Source organism: Primulina eburnea, chromosome 2 (genome assembly GCF_022965805.1).
Source record: "Primulina eburnea isolate SZY01 chromosome 2, ASM2296580v1, whole genome shotgun sequence".
Lineage (NCBI taxonomy): Eukaryota > Viridiplantae > Streptophyta > Magnoliopsida > Lamiales > Gesneriaceae > Primulina > Primulina eburnea.
Genome location: NC_133102.1, coordinates 33,616,835 through 33,641,658, shown reverse-complemented (window position 1 = coordinate 33,641,658; position 24,824 = coordinate 33,616,835). Strand labels below are relative to the sequence as shown.

General features: G+C 41.0%; 1 non-coding gene across 1 annotated transcript; it reads left to right on the top strand.

The window, feature by feature from the left end:
- The first annotated feature begins 16,784 nt into the window (after positions 1–16,784).
- Positions 16,785–16,891, top strand: LOC140824910 (small nucleolar RNA R71). The gene has a single exon (XR_012116526.1). It is a non-coding gene; the product is annotated as a small nucleolar RNA R71 (small nucleolar RNA).
- The last annotated feature ends 7,933 nt before the right edge of the window (positions 16,892–24,824 follow it).

The window sequence follows — 24,824 nt, the reverse complement described above, 5'->3', positions numbered from 1 at the left end:
AGATTGTAAACCTCTAAGATTATATGCCGTTCAAGTCAAACCAGAGCTGATTTTGAGAATTAAAGCGGCTCAAAAAGTTGATCAGGATGTTCAGAACTCGATATCGATGGTCAGAGCAGGGCATCGATCAGAATATCAGGTTCGTGACAGTGTTTTATATGTGAATAATTGTCTTGTTGTGCCAGATATTTCAGATTTAAAACGACAGATATTGTCAGAAGCGCACAGTAGTCGATTCAGTATTCATCAGGGTAGTAGGAAGATGTATAATGATTTGAAATGACAGTTCTGGTGGAAACAGATGAGAGCTGGTATTGCCGAATTTGTTTCCAATTGTCTGAATTGCCAACAGGTGAAAGCCGAAAGAAACCAGGAGGTCTGTTGCACAGCTTATCTATTCCTGAATGGAAATGGGATCACATTTCCATGGACTTCGTGACAAAGCTACCGCGATCCTCCCGAATTTGTGATGCGATTTGGGCCTTGATTGACAGATTGAACAAATCAGCGTGTTTTATTCCGTACAAGATGACATACAGACATGACCAGATGGCAGAGATTTATGTCAGAGAAGTGGTCAGATTACACGGAGTGCCGAAGTCGATTGTATCAGACATGATCCTCGGTTTACTTCGCACTTTTGGCAGTGTTTACAGTAGGCTCTAGGTATGAAGTTACATCTGAGTACCACATATCATCCACAGATTGACGGACAGTCAGAGCGGACTATCCAGACACTGGAGGATATGCTTAGAGCTGCAGTGCTAGATTTTGGCACTAGTTGCCAGGATTCATTGCCACTTTCTGAGTTTTCGTACAACAATAGCTATCAGACGAGTATTGAGATGACACCGTTTGAAGCATTGTACGGCAAGAAGTGCAGATCCCCTTTGTATTTGGATGATATCTTTGAGGTACCTGAGATTGGACCTGACATGATTAGAGATATGACTGAAAAAGTGAAGCTAATTCAGAAGAGAATGAAGACAACTCAAGACAGACAGGCCAAATATGCCAATGTTCGACGTAAACCGTTGGTATTTGAGGCAGGAGACCGAGTATTGTTGAAGATTTCACCTTTCAGTAGGAGTTGTCAGATTTGGCAAGAAAGGGAAGTTGTCTCCACGATACATCGGGCCGTACGAGATTCTTGAGAAGATAGGAGATCGTGCCTATCGACTCGCATTATCGTCTTATCTATCTGGAATACATGATGTCTTTCATGTATTTTTATTGCGGAAGTATATTCCCGATGCATCCCATATTATTTTGCCAGACGAGGCCGAACTTGACGAGACACTGAGTTACTTCGAGAAGCCGATCCAGGTTCTCGATCGTAAGGAAAAGCAGCTCAGAACGAAGACTATTCCACTTGTGAAGATTCAGTGGAGTCGTCACTGGCATCGAAGAAGCTACCTGGGAGACTGAATCAGATATGAGACAGAGATTCCCAAAGTTATTTCATTGATGTAAGTTTTCTATTCAGCTTCTGTTATACATTTCTTTCTGATATGATTTGAGTACCTGTGATTTCGGAGACAAACTCGTATCTTAAGGGGGAGAAACGTAATGCCCGAGAATTTTGTTATTGTAATATGAAATGATTGATTGATAATTGAGGGATTATATATGAAAAAGATCAGACCGGGAAAGACGAAAGAAGATACGAGATATGTGCAAGGACAGAACCCCTCGCGCATATGCACGACTAGGAGGCGCGCATATGCGCGTAATGGGCAGAGAACTTCGCGCATATGCGCGAGTATGTGTAGGGGCCGAGACAGTAGGTCTCGCGCATATGCGCGAAGGAGGTGCGCGCATATGTGCGAACTGTCGAGAAGATAAATGCCGAGACCAGTAGGTCTCGCGCATGTGCCTCGAGGAGGGTCGCGCATATGCACGAGATGTGCTGTTTGAATAATCATGCCACGTTTCTCTACCATGCGTTGAATATATATTAAAACACATTTCATTCTTTCAGAATTCAGAATGAAAACCGAGGCCTTCCGTGGAGATTCTTTAAGCTTGTAAATCGTAGATTTGTGATTACACAAAATCCGTTCGTCCGATTTTCGATCCAAGCTCAGTACCGTATTTCTCTTGTTACAGGCTTCACACAGACGTAAGTTTTACAACGTTTTGATATGATTTGAAAATATGATATTGAAGGAATTGGATATGATTCATATATGGTGTTCTTGATATATTAGACATCGTACAATCGAAACCGGATTGAAGAACATATACCATATGAAATTGTTATGATTTTTCAGAGTTGATTTGATTGAGATTTGATATCAGATTTGTATTGTTATCGATTTTGAGTTGTGAGAATTGATATATGTTGATTTTTATTGTTGGGTATATTGAGATTGTGTAGTTATGTCGTTGAAACAGAATTAGATTTAGTTTTGATTATATCCAGTATTGATTTGAGTGGTATATTGATATTATACTCATCGATATTGTCATTGCCAGATTGAGTATTGACAGGCTGCGAATTCGAGATTTCGACAGAGCCAGAACCCAACAAAAAAATGTATAAATCAATGTTAACCGGGAAATCGACTTGAGTCAGATTTTACTTGAGTTTCCCTAATCCCATTACTTGTTTGTTATTGTTTTAATATCTTTGTATTATGTGATGTATATGTCTATTCTATTGACTTATAGAATAGCATAGAATAGAAGATAGATTACGAGAACGAGTCATTGGCAGAGGTGCCTAGACATTGGATGATTGGTTTATATCGATGTTGCTTAGAAATAGATCGACTTCTATTGCTGAGATTCGATATGATATGCCAACATCCGGGAACCGGGATCCCTAGACTAGACTAGATCAGAGTCGAGTCAGAGATATGAGTTTGATTTACAGTTTGATATCATTTCATGTTTTCAGATTTGATACATGTTATATGATAATTGTTATATGCTTTTATATATTCTTTTATATGATTGCATGTATATATTGTTTATACTGGGAATTTTATTCTCACCGGAGTTATCCGGCTGTTGTTGTGTTTGTATGTGTGTATGACAACAGGTGGGACAAAATCGGGGTCAAGACGAGGATAAGAGATTACAGTTTAGCGTGGAGATTCGGACCTCAGAAGTAGAGTTGTTCTCATTACTGGTTATGTAGTGAAAGAACAGTAGTTTGTTATGATATACTGTAGTACAAGACTTGTACTTTTATTTTTGACATGTATATTAAACAAATTCCATTACGTTCCGCATTTGTACAAAAGAAAAAAAAATTTGACCCAGTTTACAGTTTATTAAATTGATCCAATTATTCCCAAAAACGATTAAGAAATGAATTAGCGTCCGGTCCCCACACTGTGTCAGGGTCCGGCTCCAGGTCCGTGTAGGCTCTAAAAATGTAAATCAATGGGAATCACTACACTGATGGCTTAATCCTCCTAACTCAATCATACGGAGCGTGAATCAACACCTCGAAACCCATCCTAGGATGCTATGGCAATGATTCAAACTCCCATGACGCCTCAAACAACGATACAAATCATACAACGCAACTCAAACCGTGAACACGACATTTTGACACCAAATATTTCCTACGACTTCTAATGTAATTAGGTGTCTATCGACACGAAACGAAGCACCAAAAATCATCACAACATCATACTTGCAATACTTAAACGTAGTAGCGATCACCCAATGGTTCCCAACGAAGCATACAACAAATAACTTCAAGAACTCATTTTCCAGAAAATTACAGTTTGTGCAGGCCCACGAAAACGATCATAACGCACTTGTTTCTCGTCCAAAAATTTTGCATTTACTTTCAAATCGAAGTATCGAAATGTTCTATGTTTTATTTGTTGAACGGTTTTCCAGAAAACAAACCAATTTTTCTTAGAAATTGAAATGACAGCAGACATGTTTTCAGATATTAATATTTTGATCCAAAAATCATTTCATATGTTTTTGCTCAAACATTTCATAGCTTACATGGACTTTTACGTATAATAAACATCACATCACATAATATAACGATATCTACGCAGAACAATAGATTATACATGCCTTTTGATATTTAAAGTTACCGAAACGACGATACCAAAGCGGGAAGGATGCGAGGGTTGATCTGGAACGAACGTGGCACGATTTTATTGAAGAGAAGTGACGAAAACTTGCTGGAAATTTAGGGGATAGGGGCGGCTGCTCTTGGTTCTTATAACCATATGTTTTCTTTTCAAAATTCTTAAATGTGATGGAATGAAATGGGTGTGTGTGTGTTGTCGTGTATGTGTGTGTGTAAAAGTATGTGTGCGTGAGTTTTTTGTGTGTTTTAGGTAATTAGGGAGATTAAAAATTTCTTAATTACATAATTAACAAGGTAATTAAAATACTAACTCCATACTCACCTCTAATAAAATCCCTTAATTTAAAATAAAATGCATAAGTACTGAATCTTTAAAAGTTTTAAAATCTTAAAATCACCTAATAATTAAATTCGGCCTTAAAAATGCTAAAACTTAATAAATCGTTTAAAATTCAGAATCCTAACTTAAAATAAAATACCATATTTTAAAATTGGCAAAAATCGTCGCCGGTCTCTTTTCTTCGATCTCACATAAATATAAATAATTGAAAATAATACATTTAAATAAATCACGCATCTCTAAAATCATTTTAAACTAAATTAAATAATCTAACAAATTAAATAATTGCATAGGTTTTACGTGTACTGAATTTGGGCGCTTCAATTTCTCCCCACTTAAATAAATTTTGTCTTCGAAATTAAGTCTTACCAAACAACTCCGGGTAGCGGTTCCTCAAATCTGCTTCGGTCTCCCAAGTGGCCTCTCCACTGCTTGGTTCAACCATCGGACTTTGACCAACTTGGTCACTTTGTTCCAAAGTCTTTGTTCCTATCTGTCTAAGATTTGGACAAGTCTATCCTCATATGACAGATCTGGAGCCAACTGCAATGGCTCAAAGTTCAAAACATGCGAAGAATTGGCTAGGTAATTCCTCAGCATCGAGACGTAGAATACATTGTGTACACCGGCTAGATTTTGTGGTAGGGCTACACGATAAGCTAGTGTCCCAACTCTGTCAAGTATCTCGAATGGTCTAATAAATCTCGGACTGAGCTTGCCTCTCTTCACAAACCTCATAACATCCCTCATGGGTGCTATCTTCACGAAGACGTGATCACCTACGGAAAACTCAAGATCTCTTCTTCTCTTATCAGCATAACCCCACTGGCGACTCTGGGTGGTCTTCATCCTGTCTTGGATCTTGACCACCACATCCACAGTCTGCTGAAAAATTTCTAGACCAAGTTCTGATCTCTCACCGAATCATTCTAAAGAATTGGAGACCTGCACTTCCTTCCATAAAAGCTTCGTATCGAGCCATACCTATAGACGATTGGAAACTGTTGTTGTAGGTAAACTCCACTAGAGATAGCTTCGATTCCCAACTTTCGTGGAAATCGATCACAAAAGCTCTCAGCAGATCCTCAAAATCTGAATCACTCTCTTAGACTGACTATCTGTCTGAGGGTGAAATGCAACACCGAATAGCAACTTCGTCCCCATGGATGCATGTAAACTCTTCCAGAAGGACGATGTGAATCTCCGGTCCCTGTCAGACATGATAGAAACTGAGATTCCGTGCAATCGGACTATCTCCCTGATATAGAGCTCCGCATACTGCGTCATTGAGAATGTCATCTTCACCGGTAGGAAATGCGCTGACTTAGTAAGTCGGTCCACTATAACCCAAATGGTATTGGACCCTCTAACTGACCTTGGAAAACCAACAACAAAGTCCATGGTGATGCTCTCCAATTTTCACTGGGAATAGAGAGTGGCTTAAGCATACCTGCTGGCCTCTGATACTCTGCTTTCACTTGCTGACAAGTGAGCATTCAGATACAAATCGATGGATGTCCTGCTTCATACCTGGCCACCAATACAGGATCTGTAAATCCTTGTACATATTGGTACCTCCTGGATGGATAGAATACTGAGATGTATATGCCTCTATCAAAATATCCTCTCTGATCGAATCAACACTAAGCACCCACATCTTTCCTCTGTACCTCACAATTCCATCGGACACTGTGTAGAGAACACTGCCCTTGGCTTCATCCTTCAGTCTACATTTCTGTAATTGCTCATCCGAATGCTGATCTCTATGGATTCGGTCTAGCAAAGAAGACTGGACATTCAGATTAGATAGCTTAGGAGCCTTGCCCTTGGGGTAAACCTCCAACCCAAAACTCTGAATCTCTGACTGAAGAGATCTCTGCACTGACAGTTGTGCTATGACTGCTCTTTCCTGCTCAAGGCATCTGCCAGAACATTAGCTTTTCCCGGGTGATAGATAATTTATCAATCGTAGTCTTTTACTAGTTCCAACCATCATCTTTGTCTCATATTCAGCTCTTTCTGTGTGAAGAAGTACTTGAGACTCTTTTGATCATTAAATATCTGGCATTTATCGCCTTACAGATAGTGTCTCCATATCTTCAACGCAAAGACGACGGCAGCTAACTCAAGATCATGAGTTGTGTAGTTCTTCTCATGCAATTTTAACTGCCTAGAGAAATAAGCTATAACCCGCCCGTGCTGCATCAAAACTGCGCCTAAACCGAGTTTAGAAGCATTGGTGTATGGCACAAAATTGCCTTGCCCTGCTAGCATGGATAACACTGGCGCTGAAATAAGAGCTTGCTTCAAAGTATCAACGTTCTTCTGACATTCATCACTCCATACAAATTTAGCATTCTTTTAGTCAATGAAGTGAGTGACACTGCTATTGAAGTAAATCCCTGAATGAATTTCCTGTAGTAGTCTGCTAAGCCTAGGAAACTACGGATATCAGACGCATTCTTCGGCTCAACCCATTCCTTAACTGCTGCCACCTCGGCTGGATCCTCCTTGACACCACTGCTAGATATTATATGCCCTAAAAATGTTACCTTCTCTAACCAGAATTCACACTTACTAAATTTTATATACAACTTGCGACTCTGCAAGACCTGCAAAACTGTACCCAAATGCTGACTGTGCTCCTCGTGACGCTTCGAGTAGATGAGAATTTCGTCAACGAATAATATGACGAACTAATCTAGGTAGGGCTGAAATACTCAATTCATGAGGTCCATAAATATCACTGGAGCATTCTTCAGTCCAAACGGCATCACCAAGAACTCGTAATGCCCATATCCCGTCCTGGAGGCAGTTTATGAACATCTTCTTCTTTTACCTTCAGTTGATGATACACTTATCGAAGTTCTACCTTAGAGAACATTGTGGCTCCCTGCAACTGATCGAACAAGTTCTCGATCCTTGGTAGTGGGTATTTATTCTTGATTGTTACCTTGTGATCGAGCCAAACTTGCACAGTGAATAGTCCCAAAATTTGTTTTATAAATGAAAGCTCGATTTAAAATATCGCAAGTGCACGATAGTCAAGTTATAATAAACGTACGTGAATACGAGTATCGATCCACAAGGACTGCGTTACACTATTCTTATTTTCACTTAAATTTCTCTAGCAACGATAGATGGAGTTGGTGATTAAACTAAAGTGAATTTAATACTAAAATGATTAAAATGCAAGAACAAATAATCAAGAAATCAATGATTAAATTGGATGAAAATCAAATGAGAAACGAATTTGTTGGGAATTATCAGTTCACCTACCACTCGTGTTCAGATAATTAGACTCGACTTTTACTCGTGCATTCGACGGAATTCCCTAGACTAATCAATATACTCTGTCGAGCTATATTAATACTAATCATAAACATGCAGTAATCAAGTGTCCTCAATTATTTAACAGTTCACGATTGCATTACGTTCTATGGAATCCACTAGCTTTCATCCGGGTGAACTATTACTATCGACACGTACCCAATTCCGTATGTCTACTAAAATTGTAAGTCCGTGGTTTATACTATGCGATCCTATTGTTAATTAGTCTGTCGAAATCGTTAACAACATGCAATAATCAAAGGAAGATAGCTAGGCTTCGCTTGAAACAAGAAATAACAATAGCATAAACAAATCACTTGTAAAAATGTCAAGAAATAATGTTAAACAACGAGTATGGGTAGGATCCCCTCAAATCCCAACAAATTTAGAGTTTAGCCAACCAAATTCATACTAAAAATCAACAATCTATGCAAGAGAATAAAATACTGAATAATAAAATACTAAATATGACGATGGAAGATGGCTGCGACGCTTGGAATTCTCGAGTTCTTCGAAAGTCTTCCTTACTCCTAGCCTTCTCTCCCAGAAAAAATGATGAAAATATGATGTGTAAGTCTGAAAAACGGCGCCCAATCTCGTGTATTAGGTTAGTGGTCTTGGATAGAGTCCATGAAAATAGAAACAAATCTCGCAGAATCTTGCTGGATCGCGTAACTCGCTAGGGCGGTAGGTTTTGACCGCTGGGGCGAGTGACTCTCGAATAAAAACTTTGAGCCTTCTCTCTAGTCTCGCTGGGGCGGCCACTTTTGACCGCCCGAGCGAGAGATCTTCTGTTAAATTCTCTTGTCCAGGCTAGCAGTCTCGCTGGGGCGGTCAGTTTTAACCGCCCTAGCGAGAGGTCTTCTGTTCGATATCCTCGGTAAGACTAGAATGCTCGCTGGGGCGGTCAGTTTTGACCGCCCTAGCGAGGCTTCTTCGTTGTTGTGCCCATTTTCTGCTATATTTGGTTCCATTCCTACAAAATACCACAAAACACACGAAATCAGTCATATGCTAAATAATGCAAACAAAATGCAAGAATAAACTAGAACAAGCTAATATGATGTATGAATGCGACTCGAAACCAACACTAAAAACACGTAAAAACGAGTCCTATCAACCCCCTCATACTAACCTTTTGCTCGCCCTCGAGTAAAATAGGTTAAAGCACGAGATTCTAAACAGACAAAATAAATAAAAAAAAAACGAAATAACCAACACCAGAAAAAGTTAATGGTGAGTTAACAATTTTATGTTCGTGCCTCAGTAAATTTTTTCACATCATAATCAAGTCATTTCACAAATAAATACTCTTTTTCATCTACAAATAAGTCTTGGCACTAATTCGAACGTGTGTGTGTCATGGTGGGTCTAGTCATTCGTACGTCAAATAGATCAATCGTCAAGTTATGCAAGTCACTCAATTAACACTTCAATACAAATCTCACTAGCATGCATCCCCGTGTCCATTCATCACTAACCATCATTTTGAACTTTAGTCAATTTTTAAGTGCATAGAAGGGTGTCGAAAGGAAAGAAAATAAGCTCAAGTGGCGAAAAGTTGGGAGTACATCGATCATTTTCATTGTGCAATTGTCAAGACTGTGTGTCAGACTTCCTCGACTCCTTACATCTCCAACTTTTAGCCTAGGAATAGAATTTCATTCCTTTTATTTTCGGCTCCCCCTCACCTTACATCTCCTTTTTTCACAAAGTTCTTTTTACAAGAACTTTGTTATTTCAACATTTTGATGCACAATTTTCACACATGTACTCCCTAGGCTAAGAATATATCTTTTTGGATTACAGCTGGTTAGGAGTACTGTATTTGAATTCAGGATATTGACAAGGGGGCATATGTACGGTTCAAGGTCAGTCAAATGCTATCATGCACGATCTCAATTAGTGACTTATTTCCACGGGTTTTCATGCTAAATCAATTCATACGTGATGTCTTTCAAGTTAACCAACAAGAATTTCAAATTTCACCATTATTCCTACAAAATTCTAGGCCCCACACATATGTGCTCAAAAAGTTCAAAATTTGCACCAAAACTCATGTTTCAACAATCCAGAGTATCATTCATGCATTGACCCAATCAATATTTCTCAAAGCAACATCATCATCGGCTCATAAATCATGTCAACTCACCATAAACGACTCACAATCTAACAACGAAAATACACCGACTTAAAAACCCAACTAACAAACTAAATAACTGAACAAACAAATAAAACAAACTACCCGACCCCCTCATACTAGAGTTGTGCAATGCCCTCATCGCACAAAACGAAACAGACACGAAAAACAATAACAACTTATGAATTCAAATGCAACAATAGAAAATGCAAAAGAAAAAGAAAGGGGAAACAGTGAACTCCCCTGATCAAAACTCCTCCTCCTCATCATGCTCAGGTGGTGGACTGCCCTCGTCAGCTGCAGGCGGCATAGGATACGTGTACTGGAAGTGGAAAGGTGGCGGGTATGCTGGAACAGGCGGCCGGCCGGAAGTGTCTAAGCCCAAGTGAGTCGAGATGCCCTGCACCAAGTACTCGATGTTCAGAGTGTGGGCTTGGTCGATGGCCTGATAATGAGTCTGGTAGGTGGCCCAAGCGCCCAACTCGTCGACTCGGTCTCGAATGGCACGGCGGCGTGGCTGCGGTGGTGGTGGATGTCCGACGACCGGCGGTGGTGGAGCGGCTTGCACGTGACCGTAAAATACATCAGCGGGCAGCTCATCCCGTCTCTTCGCGTACTTGGAGGTATGCAGAGCCTCATCGATGGATCTCAGTGGCGGTATCCACTCATCATCGTGCGCGAAAATCACACCCGCGCGGGCACATAGCTCAGTCACGATAGTGGGGAAATAAAAGGCTAAATTGTTGCAATTGATACAGATAGTCAGCTGCCCGAATATGAGTTTGCCCACATCAATAGGCATCCCGGTATAGATCGCATAAAGAACCACCGCCCTATCCCGCTGTACATCACTCGTATGCCCTACCGGCATCAATCTCTTCGATAGAAAGGCATACCAAAGTGCCGCCTCCACCTTCAAAAATTTCTCAAGAAACACCGTATACGTTCCCGGCTGCTTCCACGTAGTGCCCGAATAACACAATGTGTGAATGATCAGATCGTAATCCGGATTCAGCACCCAAGCCTGGAATACCGAATCATCCACTGCCGGTAAACCCAACAAATCATTTATCGTTTTAGGATCATATGGGACTTGACGTCCCCTCACCCTAGCCTTATTTTCAGTCCCTTCCGGGGCGTTAGCGTAAAACTCACGTACAACCGGCACCACAGCCGCATTCGGTTGTGCTAAAAAATTCGTCCACCCTCGTCCTGCAACCTGGAACTCCTCAAAAATATTATCTAAAATCCACGAAGTACATCCCCTCTCAGGGATTGGTTTTCTATGGAGTTTAGCTTGCTCAAATCGCTCCCTAGCCCTATCATTCACAAATATAGAGGGGGTGGATCGAGAACTAGAGGCACCGCGGGTTACCTTCGAGCGTTTGGAAGCCATGGTAAGAGTAGAGTGCACAAGTAATATGAAGTCGCCGGAAAATTTGGAAGCTCGCCGGAACGTGAAGAGGCGGCGGCGTGGGTGGTGGTCGGAGAGTGTAGATTTGGCCGGGAAAATCGCGTCTTGGGCTTTGCAACAATGGAGATTCACAAATATACCTGTAAATTGGCAAGAAACCACGTCAATCGCTTCAGATCTGGAGTGTAGGGGCGAAAATTTGAGAGAAAAGTGTAGGTTTTGCGAGTGGGAGAAGAGAGAAGGGAGGGCGCAGCTTTTAAACATTCGCGACTCGCTAGGGCGGTCAAAAGTGTCCGCCCTAGCGAGAGTCTGTCTGCCCGAAAATTACGAGTGCTCGCTGGGGCGGACAAAAGTGTCCGCCCTAGCGGGAGAACCTCGGTTTTAAAAATTTTAAAAAGACGCGAGTGTTCGTTAGGGCGGTCAGTTTAGACCGCCCGAGCGAGACATCCTCGACTAAAATTATTTTGAAAAGTTGTAACACTCGCGGGGGCGGTCAAGTTTGACCGCCCTAGCGAGGGATTTTCGGGAAAAAATGTTTTTGAAAATTTCGATTTCTCGCTGGGGCGGACAAAAGTGTCCGCCCTAGCGATGCATGCTCGGCCAAAAATCCATTACAAATTACAACCTCTCGCTGGGGCGGTTAAAATGGACCGCCCTAGTGAGGTATTTTCGAAATCATTTTGAAAAAAATTTTAATGCAAATGCCATGCAATTATCTAAATGCAAATGATGCAATTAATTAACTAACGAAAAGAATAAAATAAGGAGTAGAAGTAGTTCTCAATTTATCGTCTAGAGCTCGACTTTTCACCCATGTCCTTAACGACTGTCTTGGAGCCGAGTGACTCCAATTTGTGGCTCAATCGTGCCACCAATATAGTGCTTTAATCTTTGGGCGTTCACAGTAAACGTCCCTTCCTTGCCGTCATGCAACACCACTGCACCTGATGGGAACACCTCGGCTATAACGAATGGTCCTGACCATCTTGACTTCAGCTTGCCCGGAAAGAGTCGTAAGCGAGAGTTGTATAACAACACCGCTTCACCCACTTTGAATTCTCTTCTTACAATGTGTTTATCATGGGCTCTTTTGGTGCGTTCCTTGTAAGATAGGGCAAGATCATACGCTGTACCTCGGAACTCATCCAACTGACTCAACTGCAACAGTCGTTTTTCACCTGCAAGAGCAAAATCAAAGTTCAGTGCCTTGGTCGCCCAATATGCTCTATGCTCTAATTCTACGGGTAGATGACATGCTTTACCAAAAAGTAACCTATATGGTGTAGTGCCTATAGGTGTTTTGAACGCAGTACGATAAGCCCACAAAGCATCATCTAACCGAATGGACCAGTCCTTTCGATTCACATTAACCGTCTTTTCTAAAATCCTCTTAATCTCTCGATTGGACACTTCAACTTGTCCACTAGTCTGAGGGTGGTATGGAGTGGAAACTTTGTGGGTGACACCATATTTGCCCATCAGTTTATCAAAAATTTTGTTGCAAAAATGGGTGCCACCATCACTTATGATTGCACGTGGTGTACCGAATCGATTAAAAATGTGTTTTTTCAAAAATTTTAACACCACTTGTGCATCATTCGTGGCACAAGCCTCCGCCTCCACCCATTTAGATACATACTCTACTGCCACCAAAATAAATTTCTTTGTAAAAGACGCAGGAAAAGGACCCATAAAATCAATCCCCCACACATCAAATATTTCACACTCAATAATGTTATTCAAAGGCATCTCATGACGGTTAGAAATATTACCTGTGCGTTGGCATCTATCACAATTGAGAACATACAAACGAGCATCCTTAAAAAGAGTTGGCCAATAGAAGCCACATTCGAGTACCTTAGATGCCGTCCGTATGGGTCCAAAGTGACCACCTACCTCACGGTCATGGCAGTGGTTCAGAATTTGACTGGTTTCCTCCTCCGCTACACATCTCCTTATCATGGCATCTGCACAGATTTTAAACAAAAACGGTTCCTCCCAAAAATATTATTTCACGTCAGAAAAGAATTTCTTTCTTTGGTGAAACGATAAATTTGGGGGAGGTGTGCCAGTGACAAGAAAATTTGCGAAATTGGCATACCAAGGGCACGCATTTACCTCAAACAATTGCTCATCAGGGAACCAGTCATCTATATCAGTGTTAAAGCCATTAATTCTAACATCCTCAAGCCTAGACAGATGATCAGCAACCACATTTTCTACACCCTTTTTATCTCGAATCTCGAGATCAAATTCTTGCAATAGTAAAATCCACCTAATTAACCTAGGTTTCGCATCTTTCTTAGCAAGCAAGTATTTTAGGGCAGAATGATCTGTATACACAATCACTTTAGACAGAACAAGGTATGAATGAAATTTCTCAAAAGCAAATACTATAGCAAGTAGTTCCTTTTCAGTAGTAGCATAATTCAATTGAGCATCATTTAAGGTCTTACTTGCATAGTAGATGGTATGAAATACCTTGTTCTTCCTTTGACCCAGCACCGCACCAACAGCTGTATCACTAGCATCGCACATTACCTCAAACGGTAACTCCCAATCAGGGGCAGTCAGCACAGGTGCTGTCACCAAGCTCTTCTTGAGTACTTCGAATGCCTGCAGACAAGTAGAATCAAAATTAAACTCAACATCTTTCATCAACAAAGAGGATAAAGGTTTAGCAATTTTAGAAAAATCCTTAATAAAACGCCTATAAAAACCCGCATGGCCTAGGAAACTTCGAACTCCCTTTATCGATGAAGGTGGTGGTAGATTTTTGATCACTTCCACCTTGGCCTTGTCGACCTCGATTCCATTCTCCGATACTTTGTGTCCTAACACAATCCCCTCTTGCACCATGAAGTGACATTTCTCCCAATTTAACACCAAATTGCTCTCTTCACATCTAATGAGCACCAAATTCAAAATTTTTAAACATTCATCAAATGAAGAGCCAAAAATAGAGAAATCATCCATAAAAACTTCAAGAAAATTCTCAATCATGTCATGAAAAATAGCGGTCATGCATCTTTGAAATGTAGCAGGTGCATTGCATAGACCAAAGGGCATACGCCTAAACGCAAAAGTACCATAAGGGCAAGTGAAAGTAGTTTTCTCTTGGTCCTCGGGGGCAATTGTGATTTGGTTGTATCCCGAATATCCATCCAAAAAACAGTAAAATTCATGACCGGCTAATCGTTCAATCATTTGATCAATAAATGGCAAGGGGAAGTGATCTTTACGGGTTGCATCATTTAATTTCCTATAATCCATGCACACACGCCAACCCGTAACGATTCTAGTGGGAATCAACTCATTTTTTTCATTGGTAATAACAGTAATCCCACCCTTTTTAGGCACACATTGTACAGGACTTACCCACGCACTATCAGAGATAGGATAGATAATACCTGCGTCCAGAAGTTTGATCGTTTCAGCTTTTACTACCTCTTGCATCTTTGGATTGAGTCTCCTTTGTGGTTGTGCTAGAGGTGAGTACTTATCTTCCATTAGGATTTTGTGCATGCAGATCGAAGGACTTATCCCCTTGATGTCCGAAACTTTCCAAGCGAATGCTCCTCTATGCTCCTTAAGGACTCCCAAGAGCTTACTCTCCATATCGTCTGTCAAAGAAGAGGAAATAATAACAGGCAGTTTATTATTTTCTCCTAAATATACGTACTTGAGATGTGGAGGTAGTGGTTTGAGCTCCAAAGTGGGTGGCTCCTCTAGGCTTGACTTTTGAGGCACTAAATCTTTTCTATCCCCCAATTCCTCTAGTCGAAGCCTCACTTGCTTTCTCCAAGGTGGAATGGCATTCAAATGAGCTACCATCTCCATCCTTTCCTTGTCCAGCTCGTCCTCCTGTTTTTCAGTAGTGAGAGTAGCCTCCAATGGCTCTTGCAATCCATCCTGCACAAAATCACAAACAAGAGAATCTAAGACATCAACGCGAAAACAACTATCATCGTGCATTGTGTGCTTGAGAGTATTAAAGACATCAAAAATAATTTCTTCTTCTCCAACTCTCAGTCTCAATTTTCCCTCGTCAACATCGATCAGTGCTTTCCCTGTAGCCAGAAATGGTCTCCCTAGGATTAAAGGCATCTCCAAATCTTCCTCCATATCAAGTACTACAAAATCTGCAGGAAAAATAAACTTATCCACTTTCACCAAGACATCTTCGATAATCCCACGTGGATACTTGACAGATCTGTCAGCCAGCTGCAATGACATCCTAGTTGGCTTGGGTTCACCCAATCCCAGTCTCCTAAACACAGAATACGGCATCAAATTAATACTCGCACCAAGATCACATAGAGCTTTATGAAAATTAATATCACCAATAATGCAAGGTATAGAGAAAATCCCTGGATCTTTTTGCTTAGGAGGCATCCTGTTTTGAACTAAAGCGGAGCAATTTTCAGTCAAGTTCACAGTCATATGATCTTCTAGCTTCCGCTTGTTTGCTAAGATATCTTTCAAGAATTTTGCATAACTTGGCATATTCAGTAAAGCATCAGCAAAAGGAATGTTAATATGCAGTTTTTTGAATATCTCAAGAAATTTACCAAATTGTGCATCTAACTTAGCTTTTTTCAGTGCTGCAGGAAAAGGTGGGGGGATAACAATTTTACTCGGTGCAATAGGTGTAAAAGTAGAGTTAGAAGACTTACCTCCTTGCTGTTCCACCTCATCCTCACCTTGCTTGTTCTTTTCCTCCTTAGACTCAAGTGCCTTTCCACTGCGCAATTCCACAGCTTTCACATGCTCTCTCGGGTTAGTCTCCGTGTTGCTTGGCAAAGTTCCTTGCTCCCTATTAGCAATTAACTTAGCCAATTGTCCAATTTGATTCTCTAACCCTTTTATGGATGCATCCTGATTCTGAAATCTCGTCTCGGTTGCAGAAATAAATTTAGTCATCATTTGCTCTAAATTTGACTTCTCCTCCCTAGGCGGTTCTGGCTTGAATCCTTGGTGCATCCCATGTGGTGGCCCTCTTTGTTGGCGGTTTTGGTTGTTTTGACCTCCCCACGAAAAGTTTGGGTGATTCCTCCATCCCGGATTATAGGAGTTTGAATAAGGGTCATTTCTAGGACGGTTCTGGAATCCCACGTGTTTTGCTCCCTCAGGCACATAGAATGGATTGCCATCTTGGCAATCCTGCACTTCATGCTCACCTCCACACTTATCACAGAAAATCTCTTGCAGACGCATAACCGATCCACTCGCACTCATCCCATCAATCTTTCTGTTCAAAGCCTCCAACTGTGCTGACACCGCAGACAAATCAGTAACTTGATTAACCCCCGCACCTCGTTTCTGCCTATCAGAATGAGGATGATAGCTGCTAGCAGCCATCTCCTCCAATAATTCATATCCTTCCTCAGCCGTTTTTCTCAGCAAGTTACCACAGGCAGCAGCATCTATCATGGTACGGTTAGAAGTAAGCAGACCGTAGTAAAAAGTTTGAACAACTAACCCAAGAGGTAGCTCATGGTGTGGACATCTCCTCAATAAATCCTTGTATCGCTCCCACGCCTCGTAAAGTGACTCAAGCTCATATTGAGCAAAAGTAGTAATGTCGGCTCTCAGCTTCATAGTCTTCGACGGAGGAAAGTACTTGGTCAGGAATGCCTTCGCCATATCCTCCCATGTAGTGATAGACCCTACAGGCAAACAGTTTAACCACACCTTAGCTTTATCTCTTAGTGAAAATGGAAATAAACGCAAACGAACAGCATCATCAGACACAGCATTAAACTTAAAAGTATCGCAAAGTTCAAGAAAATCAGCTATATGAGAATTAGGGTCGTCAAGTGCACTTCCCCCAAATTGAACAGTGTTTTGAATCATCTGAATGATAGCTGGCTTGATCTCAAACTGGTTAGCTCGGATGACTGGTCTCACGATGCTTGGACGTGCTCCCTCAAGAGACGGTTGTGCATAATCCATCATCGGAATGCGACGTGGTATCTCAACTTGTCTATTGTCACGCTGTTCCTCTCCACGTTCTTGCTCGTGTCTTTCCATCTGTTCTTTGAGTCTTTGTTGCTGTCTTCGTCTGCGGAAAGTTCTTTCGATTTCAGGGTCAAATTCAAGCTCCACGTCGAGTGATCTTCGCATGCACCACAAGAAAAATCTGCAACAGAATAGGAGTATCAACTAACAATAAAATAAATAATACTAAAGAATTTAAATGAAAAATAAAAAATTGTGAATCAACAGTCCCCGGCAACGGCGCCAAAAACTTGATCGAGCCAAACTTGCACAGTGAATAGTCCCAAAATTTGTTTTATAAATGAAAGCTCGATTTAAAATATCGCAAGTGCACGATAGTCAAGTTATAATAAACGTACGTGAATACGAGTATCGATCCACAAGGACTGCGTTACACTATTCTTATTTTCACTTAAATTTCTCTAGCAACGATAGATGGAGTTGGTGATTAAACTAAAGTGAATTTAATACTAAAATGATTAAAATGCAAGAACAAATAATCAAGAAATCAATGATTAAATTGGATGAAAATCAAATGAGAAACGAATTTGTTGGGAATTATCAGTTCACCTACCACTCGTGTTCAGATAATTAGACTCGACTTTTACTCGTGCATTCGACGGAATTCCCTAGACTAATCAATATACTCTGTCGAGCTATATTAATACTAATCATAAACATGCAGTAATCAAGTGTCCTCAATTATTTAACAGTTCACGATTGCATTACGTTCTATGGAATCCACTAGCTTTCATCCGGGTGAACTATTACTATCGACACGTACCCAATTCCGTATGTCTACTAAAATTGTAAGTCCGTGGTTTATACTATGCGATCCTATTGTTAATTAGTCTGTCGAAATCGTTAACAACATGCAATAATCAAAGGAAGATAGCTAGGCTTCGCTTGAAACAAGAAATAACAATAGCATAAACAAATCACTTGTAAAAATGTCAAGAAATAATGTTAAACAACGAGTATGGGTAGGATCCCCTCAAATCCCAACAAATTTAGAGTTTAGCCAACCAAATTCATACTAAAAATCAACAATCTATGCAAGAGAATAAAATACTGAATAATAAAATACTAAATATGACGATGGAAGATGGCTGCGACGCTTGGAATTCTCGAGTTCTTCGAAAGTCTTCCTTACTCCTAGCCTTCTCTCCCAGAAAAAATGATGAAAATATGATGTGTAAGTCTGAAAAACGGCGCCCAATCTCGTGTATTAGGTTAGTGGTCTTGGATAGAGTCCATGAAAATAGAAACAAATCTCGCAGAATCTTGCTGGATCGCGTAACTCGCTAGGGCGGTAGGTTTTGACCGCTGGGGCGAGTGACTCTCGAATAAAAACTTTGAGCCTTCTCTCTAGTCTCGCTGGGGCGGCCACTTTTGACCGCCCGAGCGAGAGATCTTCTGTTAAATTCTCTTGTCCAGGCTAGCAGTCTCGCTGGGGCGGTCAGTTTTAACCGCCCTAGCGAGAGGTCTTCTGTTCGATATCCTCGGTAAGACTAGAATGCTCGCTGGGGCGGTCAGTTTTGACCGCCCTAGCGAGGCTTCTTCGTTGTTGTGCCCATTTTCTGCTATATTTGGTTCCATTCCTACAAAATACCACAAAACACACGAAATCAGTCATATGCTAAATAATGCAAACAAAATGCAAGAATAAACTAGAACAAGCTAATATGATGTATGAATGCGACTCGAAACCAACACTAAAAACACGTAAAAACGAGTCCTATCACCTTGTTCAGTGCTCGGTAATCGATGCACTACCTCATGCTCCCATCTTTCTTCTTAATGAAGAGAACTAGTGCGTCCCATGGTGAGAAACTAGGGCGGATAAATTCTTTGTCTAGAAGCTCATGAATATACTCTGCTCTAACATCTCAGCTGGAGCTAAACGGTACGGTGTTTTTGAGATTGGCATGGTGCCTGGCACAAGATCAATGGAAAACTCCACATCTCTCTCTGGTGGAAGGCCTGTGACATTGTCTGGAAAGACGTCAAGAAAATCTCTGACTACTGGTAAATCAGTTATCGACGGAATGGGTACGTCTGGCGCTTAAACAATGCTGCCCAAGAAAACCTGGCACCCCTTATGAATAAGTCTTCGTGCCTTTATACAAGAGATCATGCGAGGGACACTCCTCAATCTATCTGGCTCAAAGAGAAAATGCTCCATGCCCAACGGCCTTACCAATATTGATCTTTTCTGAAAGTCAATAAGAGCTATGTTCTTCGTCAGCTAGTCCATTCCCAAGATAATATCAAATTCTGGCATCGGCAACACAATCATATTGGCATACACTAGGTGGCCCTGCAGTTCCAGATCAATGTCTCTGACCACGCTAGTAGCTGATAACTCTTCCCCTGATGGGACTGTCACTGAATAGCGCAAGTCGAGTCCAATAGACTTGAAGTCCAGATGATTGGCGAATGTCTCCGAAGTAAAGGAGTGAGTGGCCCCGGAATCTATCTAGGCCTTCGTGGCTACCCTCTTAATGAAAATATTTCCTGAGAGACGTTAGCACAATACACAAAATTTATAACCCAAAATCCTCATCTTAGCCTCATGCATAGTAGAAACTCTCTACACTAAGTCATAAAAAATACTAACTAGTACACTAATAATCCCAAATAAAATTCGTAGCATGCATAGCAAAAATAATATTGTGCTGAATTAAATAAGTTATCAGTCAACAGGGTCGTGTCTGGGTTCGTCTCCTCTGCCTGCATGGTGAACACTCTACTATGATCGCCGGCTCCGCATTTGATGCACTTTCCTGATCCCCATAAGCACTGTCTCGGATGCTGGAGGTGGCATTTCGGGCATACTGGGTACTCACCAGGCTTCTGTGGAGCTTTTGCTGAGGAATGGGACCCTTTCCTTTCGGTGGTCCTTGAAATGGCCTCTTCCCTTGCTGTCCTTGGAAGGGCCTCTTGAACTGGGGTCGCTGTTGCTGCTGCTTCTGAGGTGCCTGGTAGGGCCTCTTGCCCTGCCTGTCACCCTCGATGTCCCTCTGGTCCTGTTCTGCCGCCAAGGCTCTCGACACAGCAACTGCATAAGTAATGGGACCAGCAACTCTCACATCGCGGCGCAAGATCGGCCGCAAACCATCCATAAAATTACTCAGCTTCTCTCGGGCATCATTTGCAATTAGGGACACAAAGTGACACCCCCTCTTGAACTTCTTCACAAACTCTGCAACGTTGTTGTCTCCCTTTCGCAGCGTCATGAACTCCCTAGTCAACCTGGAGAGTACTTCCTCAGTGAAGTACTTGGAGTAGAAAGCTTCCTTGAAGCCATCCCACGAAAAGGTCTGCAAATTCACCGATACAGAAGCGCTCTCCCACCACAATCTAGCGTCTCCTGTCAGTAGAAAAGTGGCGCATCTGACCCTGTCTGCGTCCTGTAGCTCCATAAACGCAAAAATAACTTCGATGGACTTAATCCATCCTTCAGCTATCATCGGGTCAGCAGTCCCCGAGAACTCCTTCGGATCCATCCTCTTAAACCTGTCATAGACTGCCTCCGGTCTGGGCCTCGCCCTTATGTTCACTGCAGCTTGATTCCTCACAAACTGTGTGAAGAACTAAGTCATTCCTGCAAGCATCTGAGACTGCATATTTGGCGGTGGACGAGGGGGAGTGACCCTCTCCACATCCTGAGCTTCTCTGTTCCCATCACCTGCTCCTCGGGCAGCCATACGTCTAGGAAGCATACAGTTCCAAAATTTGCCCAACACTTAAACCCAACATGCATGAACATAACATCAATATCATAGGATGGACAAAATTTTGAAATTAAACATGTACATGCTGAAATCATGACTTAATGCTTAATACATGAAAGAATTTAAAACTTTAAAACATACAGACTTGAGGTGTGACTTTGTGAGCTTCTTGTAATTGGCATTAGGCATAACCTTTTATAAGAACACCGCTCTGATACCAACTGTAACGTACCGTACTTTTAAAACATAATTAAATTTTATGGAAAAATAAAAATTTTCTTAAATAAGTATTAATCATCCGAATTGCAATACAAATCATCCGTTCGTCTAAAATATTTGCAATAACACAACCACAACCAAATTTTGCAAAAGCACTTGTTTAAACATCATCAACTGTATCATGAAATCAGAGTATTTGAAATAATCATAAAGTTCTTAAAAAACAAAGCGGTCCTAGGGTTTAGCCTCCTGCACAGTCCAAGCCAGCTCATTGGTCCCCACCTCACGTCACCTCATAATCTTCCTCATCTGCATCGATCAAGTCTAGTGAGTCTAAAGACTCAACATGTACAAAGTGGAGATAACAAATATACATAAATAAACCAACATGCATCCTTAAATTAGAACGTACATACTTGAAACTTGAACGTGATAACATAAACATAGAACATCATCATAAACTTGTCACAAACATACTTGCATCTTACATACTTGAACATGCATAACTTCATCATTTTGCGTAGAGATATGTTTCAAAGCAAGTGACACATACATAAATGCACCAGATCAGATTAAACCATAGTACTGGGATGGCAGGGAAAAATGCACCTACCACATGCATGAGATCCCCAGTCATGCTTTACCAGGTGGATTGGTCCCTGGTCATGCTTTACTTCTTTCCAATCTTTATCTAACCATAGTCATGCTTTATCGGGGTGGAGAGGTCACCTGGCCACGTTCACAGGCTTCCAAACCCATTCATAATTTGGTCACAAGACATTTAGCATATCTTAAAAATAAAATATTTTCTAATTTTGCACGTCGAACATACTTACATAGCGTTGATGGATTCGATGGATCTCGCTTGGGGCCACTGTTGTACATACTAGTATGAGTTGAAACACATATCTTTCATAACTCAGAAGTAATAATCATGCTCACAACCAAAAATTACAAGTTTCTTATGATGTTCTAAATCTCTCGGTACTCAACCTCATTTAATCATCGTACTAAACCATTACATCAAACCCCAAAACAATCCCTACTTTTTCCCAAACATCGAAGACACGAACCCCGTGTAGACATCTGGGTTGGGGTCCGTGTAGACTCTGCAAACTTAACCAACAAAATTAACAAAGGCACGAACCTCATGTCAGGGTCCGAATCCGGGTCCATGTAGACTCTGGAAACTCACACCACGAAAGAAACAAGGGCACACACCCCGTGTCAGGGTCCGGCTCCAGGTCCGTGTAGGCTCTGAAAATGTAAACCAACGGAAATCACTACACTTATGCTTAATCCTCCTAACTCAATCATATGGACCGTGAACCAACACCGCGAGACCCATCCTAGGATGATATGGCAATGATTCAAACTCCCATGATGCCTCAAAACGACGATACAAATCATACAACGCAACTCAAACCATGAACAAGACATTTCGACACCAAATGTTTCCTAGGACTTTTAATGCAATCAGGTGTCTATCGACACGAAACTAAGCACCAAAAATCATCCCAAAATTATACTCACAATTCTTAAATGCAGCTGCTATAACGTACCATACTTTTAAACTAAATGAAATTTTACGGGAAAATTAAAAATTTTCTTAAATACAAAATAAACTTTCAAATTTCGGTCCACAATCAATTGATAAACCGATCATTCAAAACATTTGCAAAAATAAGTTCACAAATGACGTTTGTTAGGAAAACTTTTTTAAATATCGTAATCATTAACGTGAAATCAGAGTATTTAAACAATTCATAATTTCTTAAAAAACACATGGAGGTCCTCGGTTTTAGCCTCCTGCCCAGTCCAAGCCAGCTCACCGGTCCCCACCCCTTGTCTCCTCAAAGTCATCCTCACCTGCATCGATCAAGTTTACTGAGTCTAAAGACTCAACATGTAGAAACTGGAATGTAACAAGTAATACGTAATAAAACTACATGTATCTTTAAAATAGAGCGTACATATTTGAAATTTGAAGATGCATACAGAAGCTTGAACCTACATACATAACATAGACGTGCCCTCAATGTAAAACTTTTCTTAAATATTCTTGCATCATACATACTTGAACATACATAAACTTCTTCATTTTTCGTAGAGATGTGTTTCAAAGCAAATGACCAATACATAAAAGTGCCTGATCAGAATAAACCATAGTAATGGGCTTCCAGGGAAAGTCCACTACCACATACATGAGATCTCCGTTCATGCTTTAACGGGTGGATTGGTCCATGGTCATGCTTTACCGCTTTTCAATCCTAATATAAACCCGGTCATGCTTTACCGGGATGGAGAGGTCCTCGGCCACGTTCACCGACTTCCAAACACATTCATAATTTGGTCACAAGACATTTAGCATACCTCAAAAACTTAAAAATATTTTCTTTTTGCACGTCGAACATACTTAAATGGCGTGGAGGGATTCCTTGGATCTCGCTCGAGTCCTTGTTGCACATGAAAACGCGCTACCATGAACCTTAACTTCCACAACTCAATCATGCCTATCGAATGCATCACCCATTGACTTACTAACTTATGACCTTCTGGAAATGCTCAGGACTTGACCGTGATAAACAACTTGTTAACCCCCGACTCGACCCCTGAAACAAATATTTTCAAGAAGTATGAATTTCCCCAAACAATAGAAGGTGCGGACCTTGCTTAAAACATAGTTCAACGTTCCCCAATCCAACTTCATAACATTTGAATTAACTTTAGTATACTAGGACATAACGACTTAATAGTACCCAAAAGAAGCAAGAGCACCTAAATTCGAAGCCTAAAATTCATCTGAAGCAGCGCCTAGGCATTGCAGTGCAACGCTGTAGCGCCAGACTGGCGCCTTGGCGCTGCTTCGGCGGCGCCTCCTGGTACGTACAAGCAGCGCCGCAGCCCCTGCAGTGCGGCGCTAGTTCTGCGCAACTCAACCCAAAATTCTACACTAGAGTTCCGTATGACTTCTAATGCATGCACAACCTCACCAACCCGAGACAACACCCAAAAATTCACATGATCACCCCATTGGACACTATAAACATAGCAAGGAACACTCAGCGATATCCAACGAATACTGCAACACAAGAAACTCAAGAACACGTCAAGAACACATTTTCACAAATTTACAGTTTGAGCAGTCCCGCAAAAACAATCATAACTCACTCGTTTCTTGTTTAAAATTTACGAATTAACTAGCAAATCAAAGATATCGAAAAGTTTTACGTTTTATATGTTGAAAGTTTTTCAAGATAAGAGACCCAAAATTCGCAGCACACTAAATGACAGTAGAATTCGAGTTTTAGATCTAAACATTATTTCAAAATTGATTCAAAAAATTTTTGCTCAAACTTTGTACATCAAACATAGATTTTTACACATAATAAACATCACATCACATATTATGACGAGATCGACGCATGAACAATAGAATATACATGCCTTTTGATAATTGAAATTACCGAACCGATGATACCGAAGTCGGAACTGGTGCGATAATTGATCCGGGACGAACTTGGCACGATTTTTTGCAACAAAATCACGCAAGGTTGCTGGAAAATTTGAAGGAG